This window comes from Diadema antillarum, unplaced genomic scaffold, assembly GCF_040938485.1.
Source record: "Diadema antillarum isolate AM-2024a unplaced genomic scaffold, OU_Dant_1.0 seq00001069_RagTag, whole genome shotgun sequence".
Lineage (NCBI taxonomy): Eukaryota > Metazoa > Echinodermata > Echinoidea > Diadematoida > Diadematidae > Diadema > Diadema antillarum.
Window position 1 is genome coordinate 623,917 of NW_027271894.1, and position 14,525 is coordinate 638,441.

At 42.0% G+C, this 14,525-nt stretch overlaps 1 pseudogene; it reads left to right on the top strand.

The window, feature by feature from the left end:
• The first annotated feature begins 322 nt into the window (after positions 1-322).
• The window catches only part of LOC139743335 (atrial natriuretic peptide receptor 1-like), a 248,041-nt pseudogene continuing 233,838 nt past the window's right edge, over positions 323-14,525 (top strand).

A 14,525-nucleotide genomic window follows, 5' to 3' on the forward strand; every position in this document is an offset into this window, starting at 1 on the left:
AACATCAACTCCATCCGTAATGGGGGGGGGGGGGTAATCAGCGATCATTTTTCTTTTTTTAGCCGTTGATATTCGTTTTGGGAAAAAGTGGATGTATGTGAGTGCGTGCTTGCGTGTGTGTGTGGGGGGGGGGAGGGGGTGGGTGTTGTCCCATCCTCATCCAAGTCCCGTTTCTCATATGTTTGCGCGCGCGCGTGCGCGTGCGTGTGCGTGAGTGTGTGTGTGTGTGTGAGTATGTGACTCCGCGGTCGCGTATATATACGAACTACGCGAAAACATTGATAGGCCAGATAAAGTAGATCAGACTTTGACATTGTGTACCTATATAATGTACCTTCTGTTAATTATTTTCGACATGATACACAGCTTACTCTTCTTCATTTAATTCTGCCTCCACGAAGAGGACTTTCTATGGTCCTTTGAGGTTTCACGGCGTGAAATTAAAGGAGATACTCCCGTCTGTGAATTTGCATTTTTCTCGAGTAACAGATAATGCCTCCTGCAAAGTCAACAACTCCACCAACAACATCAACGCTCACAATATCAGACAACGGAGCGAAATTCGCGTCTGATGTCAGATCGAAAGTAAAGAGAGATTCCACAAGTCAGTATTCATATATTCCGACACCAGTGTCGGCCCATGTCGTGCCTCGGTGATCGATGACACGGGGGCATGGCAGAAATGAGGATGTTTTACATCATTATCCCATCAAAGGCGGGCGGAAATCAATGGTGAGGTTAACCGTGCAGGCGAGCAGACCTGATATCGATAATGCAACGAGATCGTCGCAAGTTCTCGGCGAGTGCATTTCAACTTTGTGTGCCGCGGGCATCCTGTGCGCCTGCGCGTGGCAACATGTTGCCGCGTGCGTTGTGTTCCTACGAACTTCGCAGTCGAGTTATTACACACAAACTACTATCAACCAATTTCCCCTGTTATTGTTAAGGCCAAACATACCGGAAACTGACCCGGGTTTTGACTATGTGATATGAGATTAAGAACATTTTCGTTTTGATAGCACATTGAAACGCGGATATTTTATGAGTGCATTCCGCAGAAAAAGGGGGGGGGGGCAGGTAGCGTTTACTCCGCAGTATTTAACGGGCGACGTATCAAGCCAGCAGCACGGCGATAAAAGTTCGCTGTCATTCACAGCGCGACCGCTTTGCTCACACACACCAACTAGCACGAGTGGTAATACGCCCCTCGCCCTCTCTCTCTCTCTGCTATGCTACCGCTCTTTCTGTCTCTTCTCGTAAGGTTGTCTCTCATACCCGTGAATACCGCTACCACGGCGTGTTCAGCCACCTGAGCTCTCTGTTGGGCAGGCACAACGCGGATATTTCCATCTATCTACCGGGCTTTGCCTGCTATTTAGCTCCGGAGTGTCAATGCTGCCCAAATTGTATTTCATCCATTCTCATCACTGGATCGAATATCACAGCGTGATTGTTTCCATCCCGCTGCAGTCGGTGGTTTGAGCGGATGGAAAAGTTCGAGTAGGCATGCTACCATCGCGCTAACTTTGTTTACGGTAGCACTATTTCCGTATCGACACATGTCGACCGGACGGACATCAGTGTGAAGAAGCCTCCAGTGGTCTCGGACAGTGGTACTCTCACTGGGGCGGTCAAGCGTGCAGTGACCAGTGTTTGTGCCTGCAGTTCAGCCGATTCGTACCGATTGTATAGAAGAAGCTGCAGAAAGAGTCTCATTACAGCGCTGCATTGTATTCACTGTACAGAAAATGGATATGGCTGGAGCTCGTATCAGACGGGAGTGTATGATATCGGCATGGATTGCTTTGGTTGTGTTGTCGCAATATTTTTCAATGGTGCAATGTGTAGGGCTCCCAGATGGGGAGACGATCGACCTCTCTGTCATGCTGCCCAAGGATCCCTTGCCTTCTGTCAAGAGCGAGACGCCGTGGCTGCCCGAAGGCAGACATTATCCCTACCACCTCCAAATGGTCATGCCAGCCATGCGCATTGCCGTGGAGAAAGTGCAGGAGACTTTGATCACGAACCACACGATCGTCCTCCACGTCGACGACACACACTGCTGGACGAACACGGCCCAACTCGCGGCCGCCGACATATTCATCAAACACCGAGTCATGGCCTTCTTCGGCCCGGTGTGCGAGTACGCGGTGAGCCCCGTCGGCCGTTTCGCGGCTCACTGGAACGTGCCCCAGCTCACGGCTGGGGGACAGGCCCAGGGTTACTTCCAACCCCCTTTCGACGTCACCCTCACAAATGTTATGCCCCCGCACCAAAAACTCGGCAATTTCGTGGGCCAAATATTTTTACGTTATGAGTGGACCAGGGGAATCTTCCTCTACCACGACGGAGATAATAACATTCGCGACACAGTCTTTATGACGGGCCCTGTTTACACCACAGTGAGGCAGGATTTTCGCCTAAATGTCACCCATAAGGATTTTAACGAGTACCTCCCAGGTTTGGATTATGCGGAAATACTTGAGAAGGTAGTGAGACCGACTGCGCGAGGTAAGATTTTGATCTCCATATTCAAAATGAAAATGGTGTACATGATGAATTAAGATGTAATACTTCCCGACCTGTCTTGTTAATACAGTCCCACGGCTTAATCTTCACCAGCCCCATCTTCATCTTCATTTACTTTACTCAACTATCTTCATCAGCAGCATCTTCTTCTTCCTCATCTTCATCTTTTGCCTCCTCCATCTTTCTTCATCATCATGATGGTTGTTCATCAGTATGACATGAGACTAGACTGCGCTAGAAAGCTAGCGATGAAGCAAAAGTAGGGCTGCATGTACCCGAGTATGATATAAATTATGCGTGTATTAGTTTATAGTGTGATACTGGGATTCCACAGCTGATTCAATAGCACACGACATAGAAAGCTACTAGTAGCCGCAGTAATTGGTGCACGTTGGTAGAGGGGGAGGTGGGAGGAGTATAGGAGTGGTAGTGGGCGTGGTTAACGAGGGAGCAAGGGGTTAATGAGCAGGGAGGGCTTTATTGTAGCAATAATCACTAATCAAAAGGTCATCTCGAAATGGCATGTGTTGTCTTTGCGCGATGATAGAGATTGGTTACAGGTATAGCGATAATTATAATAATTCTTGATAGTATGCGAATTCTCGCTTCTTCCATAAAAACTATTCATCACGTATTCATGTTCAAAGCGCTTTCCGACGTATTATGCAAGTATACACATTCCTGATTCTGGATTCATCACATGTATTTCAGTGGATGTATGGAGCAAAATTATTCTTCAGACGACCAAGAACTTCTGTATTAGTTTGTGTCTGTTACAAATGTAAATGAATACAACATATCATATGCAGGGCAGTCAATAGTGATCGAGGCATATCAAACGAATGGTTATGTTTTCGCGTTATTAGATTTATTTTGGCGGAAGTGTAAGTGCTTTAATGTGCAGTACATTATTCCCCGGACGCCTCTACGCGCAGTGCACGAAACGAAGTAGCCAAGGTTGATTTTGTTTTTTTACCTGTGTATCTTAAATAATATTCACCGCCAGAGACAGTCATTTTTTTTTCCTGTATAGCTGCAACGCTGTCTTATCGATTTATACGAGTGTTATTATCTCCGCGAGAAGATGGCGTTTTCTTATTTGAGCATAAATTAAATTCCATTCCCACCAGGAGAACGCTTTATTAAGTTCCAATCAAAGGAGAGGCTGCTGTTACCTTAGACGTGTAATAGTATAGTAGATACTTGCCGAGGTACGTATCCATGATTGCAACATCAACAATCACGGCAAGTTTTGAGTGACTAGTAATTATTCGCACAGAGATTCGCCTCTCGCCTGGGAATTCAACCACAATTTTGGCTGATTATCAACGTCTAGCTCTGCCGAAAATAATTAGAATGTGATGGTGTTGTTTCCGTCATTTATGTCAATGATTCATCGCTGATGCTTAATTCAAAACCTCAGAGAGGAATGGTGCAGATGTGCGACGAAGGTTTTCGGGTTTGCCTTCCCATGCCAGAACTCCGTCACTTTGACGTTGGTTTATTTAAGAAATAACGTGATCAACGCACCCTTCCCCTGGACATTTCAAGAGGATATCTTTTAACAGTCTTTGCCGGAGATGATACTATTTACCAAACAAGCAGTGAGCCCTAAAGCAATGATCATCTGCGTCCAGCGTACTCACTTCGAATCACCCCGTCCTTATTTCCAACCTCGAGTTATGATGGCATTTAAGTGAAAAAAAAAATAATGAGAGAGAAAATTCTAACAGCTTTGTGTGCTGGAACACGATCCGAATAATATGACCAGAAATGAGAAATCATTCGTTCTGATTGTTGACGCCACCAGGCATGGGAATATCTGTCACTGTTTTAACGGTACTTTGCTTTCCAGTGGGAAATTTCCTGGACTTCACCTGTTTCGTGTTCACCTCCCTTCTTCTGCGCTCGCCGTGTTTTCAGCTGCGACAGTTGCACAATGTTTAAAGGGAAAAATGAAACTGAAATATTTGTTTTATTTTTAATTTTAGTAGATCACATCAGCGAACTTGGAGGGAATGGAACAATCCGTTGAAGAGTCATGCTGGATGAGAAAGACTGTAACATTTTGTTTCGTCACGCGTGGACAGCGCTATAAAGAAAACATAGAGAGAATTCCGCAAAAGTTCATTTTTATGAAAAGTGCACATTCCCTCGACTTGTTACAGACGTACGTATATTATATAATGGGAATGTTCTTCCGGGAATAATATTCCCTCTGCTTTCTTAAAGAGACACGTCAATTGGTGCTAGAAAATATGTTGAATTTTCTTTGTATTTTCTTTAGATTGTTGTCCATGTGTGACGTCACAGAATGACGTAGTACATCCAGCGATGGCTGCACCGAAACTTTATAAAATGCATATTATAGTCACAACAGGTCGCCCGATTTCTCTCAAACTCCGCTGATGTTTGCTACAAGCATTAATATTGCCGTATTTCCCAGTCCCTCAATCCACATATTATGGTACAAAAGAGGGTTTTATTTTCTATTTTATCTTCCATTTCCCATCTTTAAAGCGAGTTCGAGGGTCGGGTCGTCTACACTAGTGTATTTCTCGTGATAAGATGGGGTTCCTCTATCAATATGCAATCAACTCATTAACCTTCGTAAAGTGGGGCTGCTTGCAGAAATCTCTTCATGATGTTTTGATGATAAATGTCATGAGACTAATTTGAATCATTGAATCGCACATGCTGGAGGAGCTGGACATATTTATTGTATATCAATGTTTTAATATCTTATAAGGCCCAGGTAAAGTTTCGCAAAAGTCGAAAACATGCCTAGTATTGAAGTAGTTTTAATGGGTATTTATTGATGGAGTGATTTTGTGTGTGTGTGTCATTGTTTTGTTTTTCAATTTAAAACGTACACGTTTTAGGGAGGAGGCAGTTTGTCCTATTTTCTGAGGGATGCAGCGCCTTCCATTTTGGCTGCGTCACTTGAAAGTGGCCCTAATAGATGTTCTATTATTCACAGTATGTTATCCTTGGGACCAAACCTCATAAATAACTACTAACAAGCGTAGGTTAAACTGCAAGCGCGGCTAATGCGGAGCTAATCATCTCTGTCATGCTTTCTCTATAGCCACCATTAATCAGGATAATCGGCTTCCACAATACATGTGACTCTTTTGTTCTTTTGTAGTTTTAGTCTCTAGTCATCAATGTGTTTCGTGTGTAATGACGGAGTGTCGTGTTGTACACTGTACTCCGTGAAACTTATTTCAAATTGCTTCTGAAAAAATCCATAGTTGCTCAACTTTATTGCCCAATTATACTGAACAGACTCTCAGGTATACCCACTCAACCTACCTGGACAAAATTGTATTTGTTTTGCTTGGAGTAAATTTGGATTGGAAATATGGCTCTCTAGTGAGTTTTGATACACCATTACTTCTCTCAGTCCCACGAGTTGAAACTTTTTTTATACACACTATCCTGTAATTATAATGTGAGACTCAGCCACAACTTAACCTTTTTGAAACGAAAACTCTCGAAGCAAAACTTTCTCCTGAGCTCTCTTGTGTTCCCAGCTTAGCAGCGGACCTGCCCTAATTTGTTTAGGCCTATATTATTGTATGATGCCTAATGGTACCTCAACGAGTAGGACTGCTGTATTGGCCTTTAGGGATACTACTACCAGACAAAAAGTAGCTGTTGGCACTCAAGAGATGACTGATCTAGTGAAGAACGAAGATTTAATTGACTTTATGGCAGAGCATTGTTGGTAATGTTACTGAGAGTTGGATTCAATTAGCTCCTCTCAAGTATACACAAGTGCAAGGAGAAGTTTTTGAGATGAAAAGACACCGGGACGAGAAGAACAAAAACGTGTAACAGTTTAGGGAAAGGGTCCTTCACTAGGAACGAAAAACTCAGCAGCTATACAGAACACGATAGACAACTTCAAGCAAGGAGGTACCTCCATATTTGGAGCAACACTCGCGACGATCATGCCTCCTGATCGTCGGCCTGGAAGAAGAAGAAGAAAGTGGGGGGGGGGGGGGGCGGTGGATACTGACGCGCGATTTTCCGAGGTCATCCCATCCAAATTGGGCGTATCCCTGGATCTGGTGAAAGATATGGGATCGACCCCATCGCACTCGGAATTCTGGTTCCATGTCTGCTCGCTCATGCCACACTTTGCTACATAAAAACCTTGTCTTCGACCAATCATCGTGAAGCTAATTGGCTACTGAAAGAAGATGAAAATCATTGTCAAAAAAGCACAACAACTAATCAATATTATTATTACAATTTATTACATATTTTTACATTTTGGCATCTGTCCAGGGATCGTTTTCAAAGGTTTGTGCTTCTCATGATTGTACGACTAAACCATGTATTTTCATGCAAACTATAACTGTACTGTGTATAAACTCAATGATGTTTTGGAGCGGAGATATATAGATGAATTGGAATTTTGACGGTCAACAAGAAACACTATTGTATTTCTCTCTCTCTCCTTGTATTTGTCTGTCTGTCTGTCTGTCTCTCCCCCTGTCTTTTTGTCTCACTCTATCTTATCTTTGTTCTTGTCTATTATCTCTTTCTCAACTCGAAGAGTTATTAGAAAGAACCCTCCACCGATAAAGGGGGTCCATTTGGGACCATTCTGTTGGAGGATTAGTGTCCGCCATTTTGGAGAGTGCCAGCTATTCTCGGCCCCCTGTCACTCTCGCCTCTCCAGCGCTGGAAGATTATGACGCGCATCGAAGTGATTTGAAGAAATCCCGCTTATCCGCGCACCAGTGAGTCAAAATCGTCCGTCGGGACTTTCTTGTTTGCACTTCCCAAGTTCTGGCCACCAAATACACGGATGAAAAGAGTACGACGCGGGAATTCTGTGTAATTTTACTGATTGTTCGTTATCACCTCCCCCCCCCCCCCCTCGACTCTGTTCGTTCATCATCCCTAATCCCTTTCCCGCTGATTGAGCGCATGTATAGATGGAATGTGTTTCCACTAAAACGCACTTTGAATTTTTCGATCACATGCATCGAAAACATCGAAAAAGAATAGTTGGTCAAACTTGACGAGAAATAATATCAAAGTTGTGTTCTTTTGTTGTTGTTATTGTTGTTTGCTTAAGATGTTTTCCGCCTTTCCAATCATCGGAATAAGTCAGTTTGAAGTTGCACTTTGCGGGTGAGCAAAAGAAAAATAATAAAAGTAAATAAATAAATGAAAAAATAGAAAAAAAATTCGTTTGTGCTAACAGGAATGTTGGTTTATAAAGTCATGAGATAAGCATCTGTCACGAAATGGTTATTCATGTAATTCTTAAAAATGATACTTTCCAGCACTTCCACTTGACAGCAACAAATCGTTCGTTCAAGCCTAATATTTAGCGATGATAATAAAAAAAGAAGATGTGTTAATGCATTCAAAGCAAAGCAATAATGAAGTGGATGTTCCTCCAAGTGTAATTTGCCATTCTGGTCACGTGGACTACACAAGTTTATTCTTTGTTTCAGCATGAATTCTATGAGTTATTACTGCTGGCAAACTTATGCATTATGTCGCCAATAGAAACGGGTGAAATGCCTAACCAATTGAAGAAAAAGAAAGGTAATGTGGTAAATATGCACAATGCCATGACTTAATTAAAAACTGACATTGTTAACCTACCTGATCGCTGGGTACACTTACATTTTTCGATACGCTTATCAGTCAAGAGGTACATCGTGATGCAGGTTATCGTCATGAAAAATGTATATGCGTGTTTTAAATATTTGATGAAGTGAAACTTCTGTGCCTCAAATGTGAAAGTAATGATATCCGGGCGTATAAAAAATGAAAACATGATGTGCCTTTAGGTGAAATGAACAGACGCGTTGGGAAAAAAACAACAACCTAATTTCAGAACTGGAATTCAGTGTAGGCCCTTAATGCATTTTAACTTTGCCGTACCCTATAGATAACTTGAAAGTGCTTAAAGGCATGTGCCTCATAGATTGGATTGTCCTCTATAGTTAGCATAAGTAATCATTAAACTATACGTGTTATGTGATTTATACATTTATTTAACAACATGCCTAATTACGTTGGCTCCATATCAGTCTCGTATTCCTGCCCCTTCGTTAACCGTCTGTCTCTCTGCAAGAATGATAATGTTTCATTTATCGCCATATTATTATCTTACTGCCGTTATTTACCCCTCCACAATTAAAGCGCTGCGGGGATCAATCCAATAATTGCTCCTTTGTGCCCCGCACTGCAACAATACAACCAGGAATCTGGCATATTTCATTTGAAGGCCATGAGTGCTCGCGCTCTCGTGAGCGCCGATATTACACCTGTAGAAATTTCATAAATTAACATCCTGCTAGATGTTCCATTGTCGCTCCAGTCCTGTCGCCATGAGCAAGAAAGGGAGTGATCCAGACGATGCTGTTCTTTAGTGAATGTACGTTGTTGTGGTTGTGTGTACATACGACAACTAACAAGTATGTGTATTTTCGTCGAGACATACCACTGGACGCCACAGGTAGTAGGGCATGTTTTTTTACGATGTAGAAAATGGTGTACACATTAGCCACAAAAGCACAATGAGCTTATTCCACCCTCGGGACATTCCGAATTCATCGAGAGAGTACTTCCGATATTACGATCGCCAAATTGCGAGGTGATTTCTCCCGGCGTGTCCTTCAAAAAATAATGATAAGCTCGATGGCGAACCCGCTTAGAGAGAATGAGGTGGAGTAATGCGCCGGAGCGCGATTGCGTATGCATAACGGAGTACCGAAAGGTGAAATCAATTTACCACCATTGCGGATGAAGTAGGTGTTGATCAACATTCATCAGTGCACCCGCTGTAATGCGGTGCAGGCGGGCGGGTTTGCCGCAGTTGTACAGCAATCCAATCGGATTAGAATGCGCCAAACATTTACCTAAACGAGTATAAAGTGTCATTTGTGCTTTGCAGAATAATATGGCGACGAGTAATCATCGTAAAGGCGATAATACAGTCTTGCATGAGCAATTCAAACATTTAGATATCCCCCTTCCCCCACTGTGATGTTATTAAAATGAATTTACATCCACCCATGGCTAGTAAAGCTCAACGGAATCACAGCATGAATTGTGAATGAGATTAGATCAGAAACAAACGACAACCTTTACTTTGTATTAGGTGACTAATGGTTATCGAGATTTGAAGGGTTAATAACTCCCAATGGTCATGATCTTTCGCTCCCGAGATCTCAAGGTCGTTGGTTGCTCATCTCCGTTCTCCACCCCTTCAAAAAGAAAAGAAAAAAATCTAAAAGCTTCACATAAAAGCACAAGTGAACTCCTATACTGATAGATGACAATGACGTATGACAACTGATGAAATTGAGAATGTTAATTGGAGGTTGGTTGTCAAGTCCGCGGGACATCGACGCACCCGACGTGATGTCGTGCGGTATTGGCTGACTAAAAGTTATTGAGCAATAAATGTCAATCATAAGAACTTCGGCAGACAACGAGTACGGAGAACAAACAGACCGCGTCTTTTGTTTCATACCTCGAAAGACGTGGTACTAGAAACATTATCCCGGAAATATGATTACCATCAGTCCTGGCGCGCTTTTAATCAAGGCAGCAACACCTTGGACGTGGGTCGGTTGATGCACGGGGATGGGACAGAAATAGCGCGCGTCAATAGCAGCGCCTTCAATAGCCTTGATTCAAGCTGTAGGAAGATTTACATGCATAATAATTGAAAAATATCTCTCTACACCACCAGATTACATCGTCTATTATGTTCATTTATGATAAACCCTTTAAAATGCTCTTAAATGTCACTCTTTTAGGCTATTATACATTATTATATATATATATGTATATATATATATATATATATATATATATATATATATATATATGATATATGTCTGATTGTTGTTCAGACGATGGTGTAGTTCATCGTTGTAAGGCATCGTTCTCAGCTATCACAGCCCATAAGTATGTTTTGTTCCTAAATTGTTATTAATCCAACTCAAAGAGAACTCATAGAATTCCTAGAATTATCTTGTGACAAATCTACCAAAATACTTCCCCCTCACTCTTCTATATCACACACGCGCAGAATGGATCTGCCATTGATTTCGTTCTCTCACATGACAGTATATATACCTCCTCATACGCTTCTATTCCGTGCTGAAACCGAGGCAATCGCATTTATTGTAGCAGTCGATAAGCCAAGGACTTCAACGAAGATTTCAATGTCAACTGTTCGTGTGAGCCGTGTCAGTTTGGCCGCCATAATCTTCTTACGTTAAGCCACATGTCGTCTGATTGGAGTCTATTCTGACGTGTCCTATTGGATTGCGACTGAAAGGGAGATGAATGTATAGGTCTGGCATGATTAGATGCTCGTCGGCTGGCTTTCGTTACGTACCTCGGTACGTGGTTGGCGATTGCCGAAGCGTGTCATGGCGCGGCCACCGACAACGGGATGAATCAATCGCCTATCAAACCACCCACCAGCGCTAGCTAGTTCCACTCAGGGGTATCACAGACAGGTCTCATGTCATTTTCACACTTGCCGCGCTAACTCTATTCGCACGTGATACTTGGTTTTGGGTTTGATGGTGTGTTGTAGCTCCATGGTTGAAGCAGTACAACGTGGGTGGAATCAACCTGTCAGTTCCCCGTCTCTTATCCCGGTCATCTATCTATCTGAGATGCGTGTACCACGGGAGCTGCGAGGACCTGACCTCTCAACTCACGCGACCAATCAGAGGCGCCTCAGAGGTAAAAATGATAATAGTTAGACTGATTATGATGAATGAATCGTCAAACAAATCACCTTTCAGCACCTGTAACCACGCACATCTCTCGAATGCTCTCATCTAAGGCTGATGTAAAAGTACCGCATCATTAGAGGAGACAAAGTTTGCGCTGATCAACGGGACGGAACCTATGCGGCACGACGAGTCAAGGTCGATCGAGTCACATCAGTGATACCGACTTTTTAGCAGATTCTAGCTCTGCATTCAACCTGCTTGGTTTAGCGAGATGGCCGGTGGGCGCTCCCGAACACTTAGTGTGCTTATAAACAGGCTGACTGCCGTGCTGCGCATGGTGGCGTAATGCCATGGAAAATGTTGTCTCGCATTTTGCCAGAGAACTGATTAGTGACGACCTCCAACTTGTATGCTATCCGGGACTAATTACTCTCGCTTGCCCGAGACCGTTGTCCAAGGACACTGAAAGAAAATAAAGCATGCTGGACTGCCGAGGTAGCTATATCATTTGCCTCCAATTAACCGCAATAAACTTGCACTCTGTATATTCGACGTTGGAGATAAGCAATTTATTTTTTTGTAGTAAGGATAATGTAGTATTAGAGAATCATATACGGTCAGTGCACGTTGCACAGAGATATGTAGTACAATGTACATCATGACTTTGTCGAAGCTTATAACAACAATAACAAAGGAGAACACTTGAAAGACATACAACACAATAAAAATAATAATATTTCTACAACAATACATTATTATTTTACGGGAAAATGAAGTTGACACTGTCTTTGGATTTTAAGTGGGATTACACCTCTGATGTGTCCACCTCTTTATTTTTTTTTTTTTTGCGTGCTTAAGGACATTACCAACATAAGACACACGCGTATTTTGCATTCATTTCCTTGCTTTTTCGTTTATTCAAGGCGATAAATCAATCCAATCCAATCAATTAATTTATCAATTGTCAGATTTAAAGAGATGGTATCGGTTGAGGTGAGGATTCAGCCTTTAACTTTTGGCAAGTCACTTAGAAGCCACTTTATGAAATGCTTAAAAGCATATGATTCTAAGCGGAATTCAAAGTTCAATCGATGAAAATTGGTTTTGAAATTGGTTTTGAGATATCCAAAAAAAAAAAAAACCCAAAGTAAAACATAGCGATCCTAATAAAAAGTGGGTCTCACCTTTTACTAGGATTGCTTTGTTTTGGATATCTCAGTCATTTCAAAACCAATTTTCATCAATGAAACTTTGAATTCCTCTCAATAGACAATTATTATATGCTCTTTATACATTTCATAAGAGGTTTCTCATTACCTAAAAATAAAATACGTAAAAAAAAGAAAACGCTGGAAACCTGTAGTTCCATCTCAACCGAAACTGTACCATCCCCTTTACACAATTTGAAGCTGGTCGAGAGAAAGTGTCACGTGCAGCCTAAATATCGACGGTTTAAGCGACAATGTATCTTAATTAGAGTGTATGTGACCGAGGACAAAAATTGCAAAGAGTACCCAAATTTCATCACTGGACAATAAAAACAAAGCCTCATAATCAATCATCATGTTCAAGGGTGTATGGTATAGTAAGGCAGAGGGGGTTATTCCTCGGACATTCCCCGTATTATAAGTGTCTGTTCCGATGGTAAACAAATGGGATTCTTCCTCTACCGGCATTTTGGTGTCTGTTCCGACTGTAGTTGGCGAGCAAGGCCTAAATCGATCATATGAAAAGTCCTTGAGATTCATTTGGAAGACAGGAGCTGCATCTTATCAGACTTCCTGTGATGCAAGGGAGGGCTTTTTTTTTCTTCTTCTTCATTTGGCCCAGCTTTTATTCTTGTCCCGCGGCCATAGTTTTGAAGTGTTACGCGTCTGGCAGGGACGGAGATTACACATTGCATTCGTCAAAGGAAGGAGTTGAATCTGCGGAGATCGGCGATTTCCTCTTTTAGACAAAAAGTCCTCGAGTCGGCATCAAAAAATCCGAGAGGCGAACAAACATCCCACAGTTAATCCCATTCTTGGGAAGAACGGAACGCGCAGAATGAAATCTTAATTTGCCCTTTGAGACTGCAGTTATTCAAATAACGTATGAATATTTTAGCGAAACGCAACGGCGCCCACGGTTATATTCTCCTTCTGATGTGACCTGTCGTTGGTTTTCTTACGCCATTAGATGTATTTTTTTTTTCTTTTAGCTCAGAATTGATCGCAGGGTTGTATTTCTCGGAGGATAAATCGGATGCGTGAGCAAATCGTACACAAGTAAGTCGCCAGGAAACAGTTTGCCTACCCTTCAATATGATTGCCGTGTTAGCACGTACAATGTAGTCAGCTTTATACATGGGTGAAGAAGTTACATGTCCAATTTGTCAGCAAAATCACGTGTGTGTTATCAAACGATAGATACGTCTCTAATCAGCTGACAATTTGATTATAGATGATCCTAAGAATGTGACATTGGTGATAAAAAACAATAAAAAACACAGTTTGTTCTTTGTCTCTATTCTTGATAAAGACTAGAGTTTGACGTGAAATAGAAGCACAGTTTTAAATTCCATTTTCTTCAAAAGAGAACTAAATCCAAAATCTTAGAGAAGATCACCCTTATGGAGTTTACTCCTCACCTTTTTCCCCCCATGAAATTCGCATAAAATTAAAGCAGCAACAGCACAGGAAAAATGGTGGCATCTTTTAAAGGATACAACCATGCATACGATGTGTATACCCAACAGCTATTTTGCACGGTACAGACTACAATAAAAGCAAGCAAGCAAACAAACAAACAAACACAAACAATACATTCCCCGGCCATACTCTTGTTATGTACAGAATACAGCTACACTACAGCCAACGTGTCCTCTGGCCCATAGCATATCACAGCGTTCTGTCTTCTACTTTCGTTTTTTTTTTTCCTTCTCTCTGTCCAGATACTAGTAGCAGGTGTGTTTCAAAATGAAATCCATATCCCTCACAAGTAGAAATTTCAGTCGATCGTTCTATAAGTGATGATTTTTTTTTCGGTGATGCTAGCGATGAAATGCCGGGTCATTTCCTTCCTTAAAAAACACCCCACAAAACCCCAAAACAACAACAGCTACAAAATTCGTCTTAAGCTTATTGCACCTCTCTCCCATCGTCCTTCCACTTCTTACTTGCCGATTTATGATCGCAATGAAATATGAATTGATAAACACCAGCTTAATTTAATTTTCGCTGTCATTCTAGAAGAAGAAAAAAAATCAATGTGACTCCC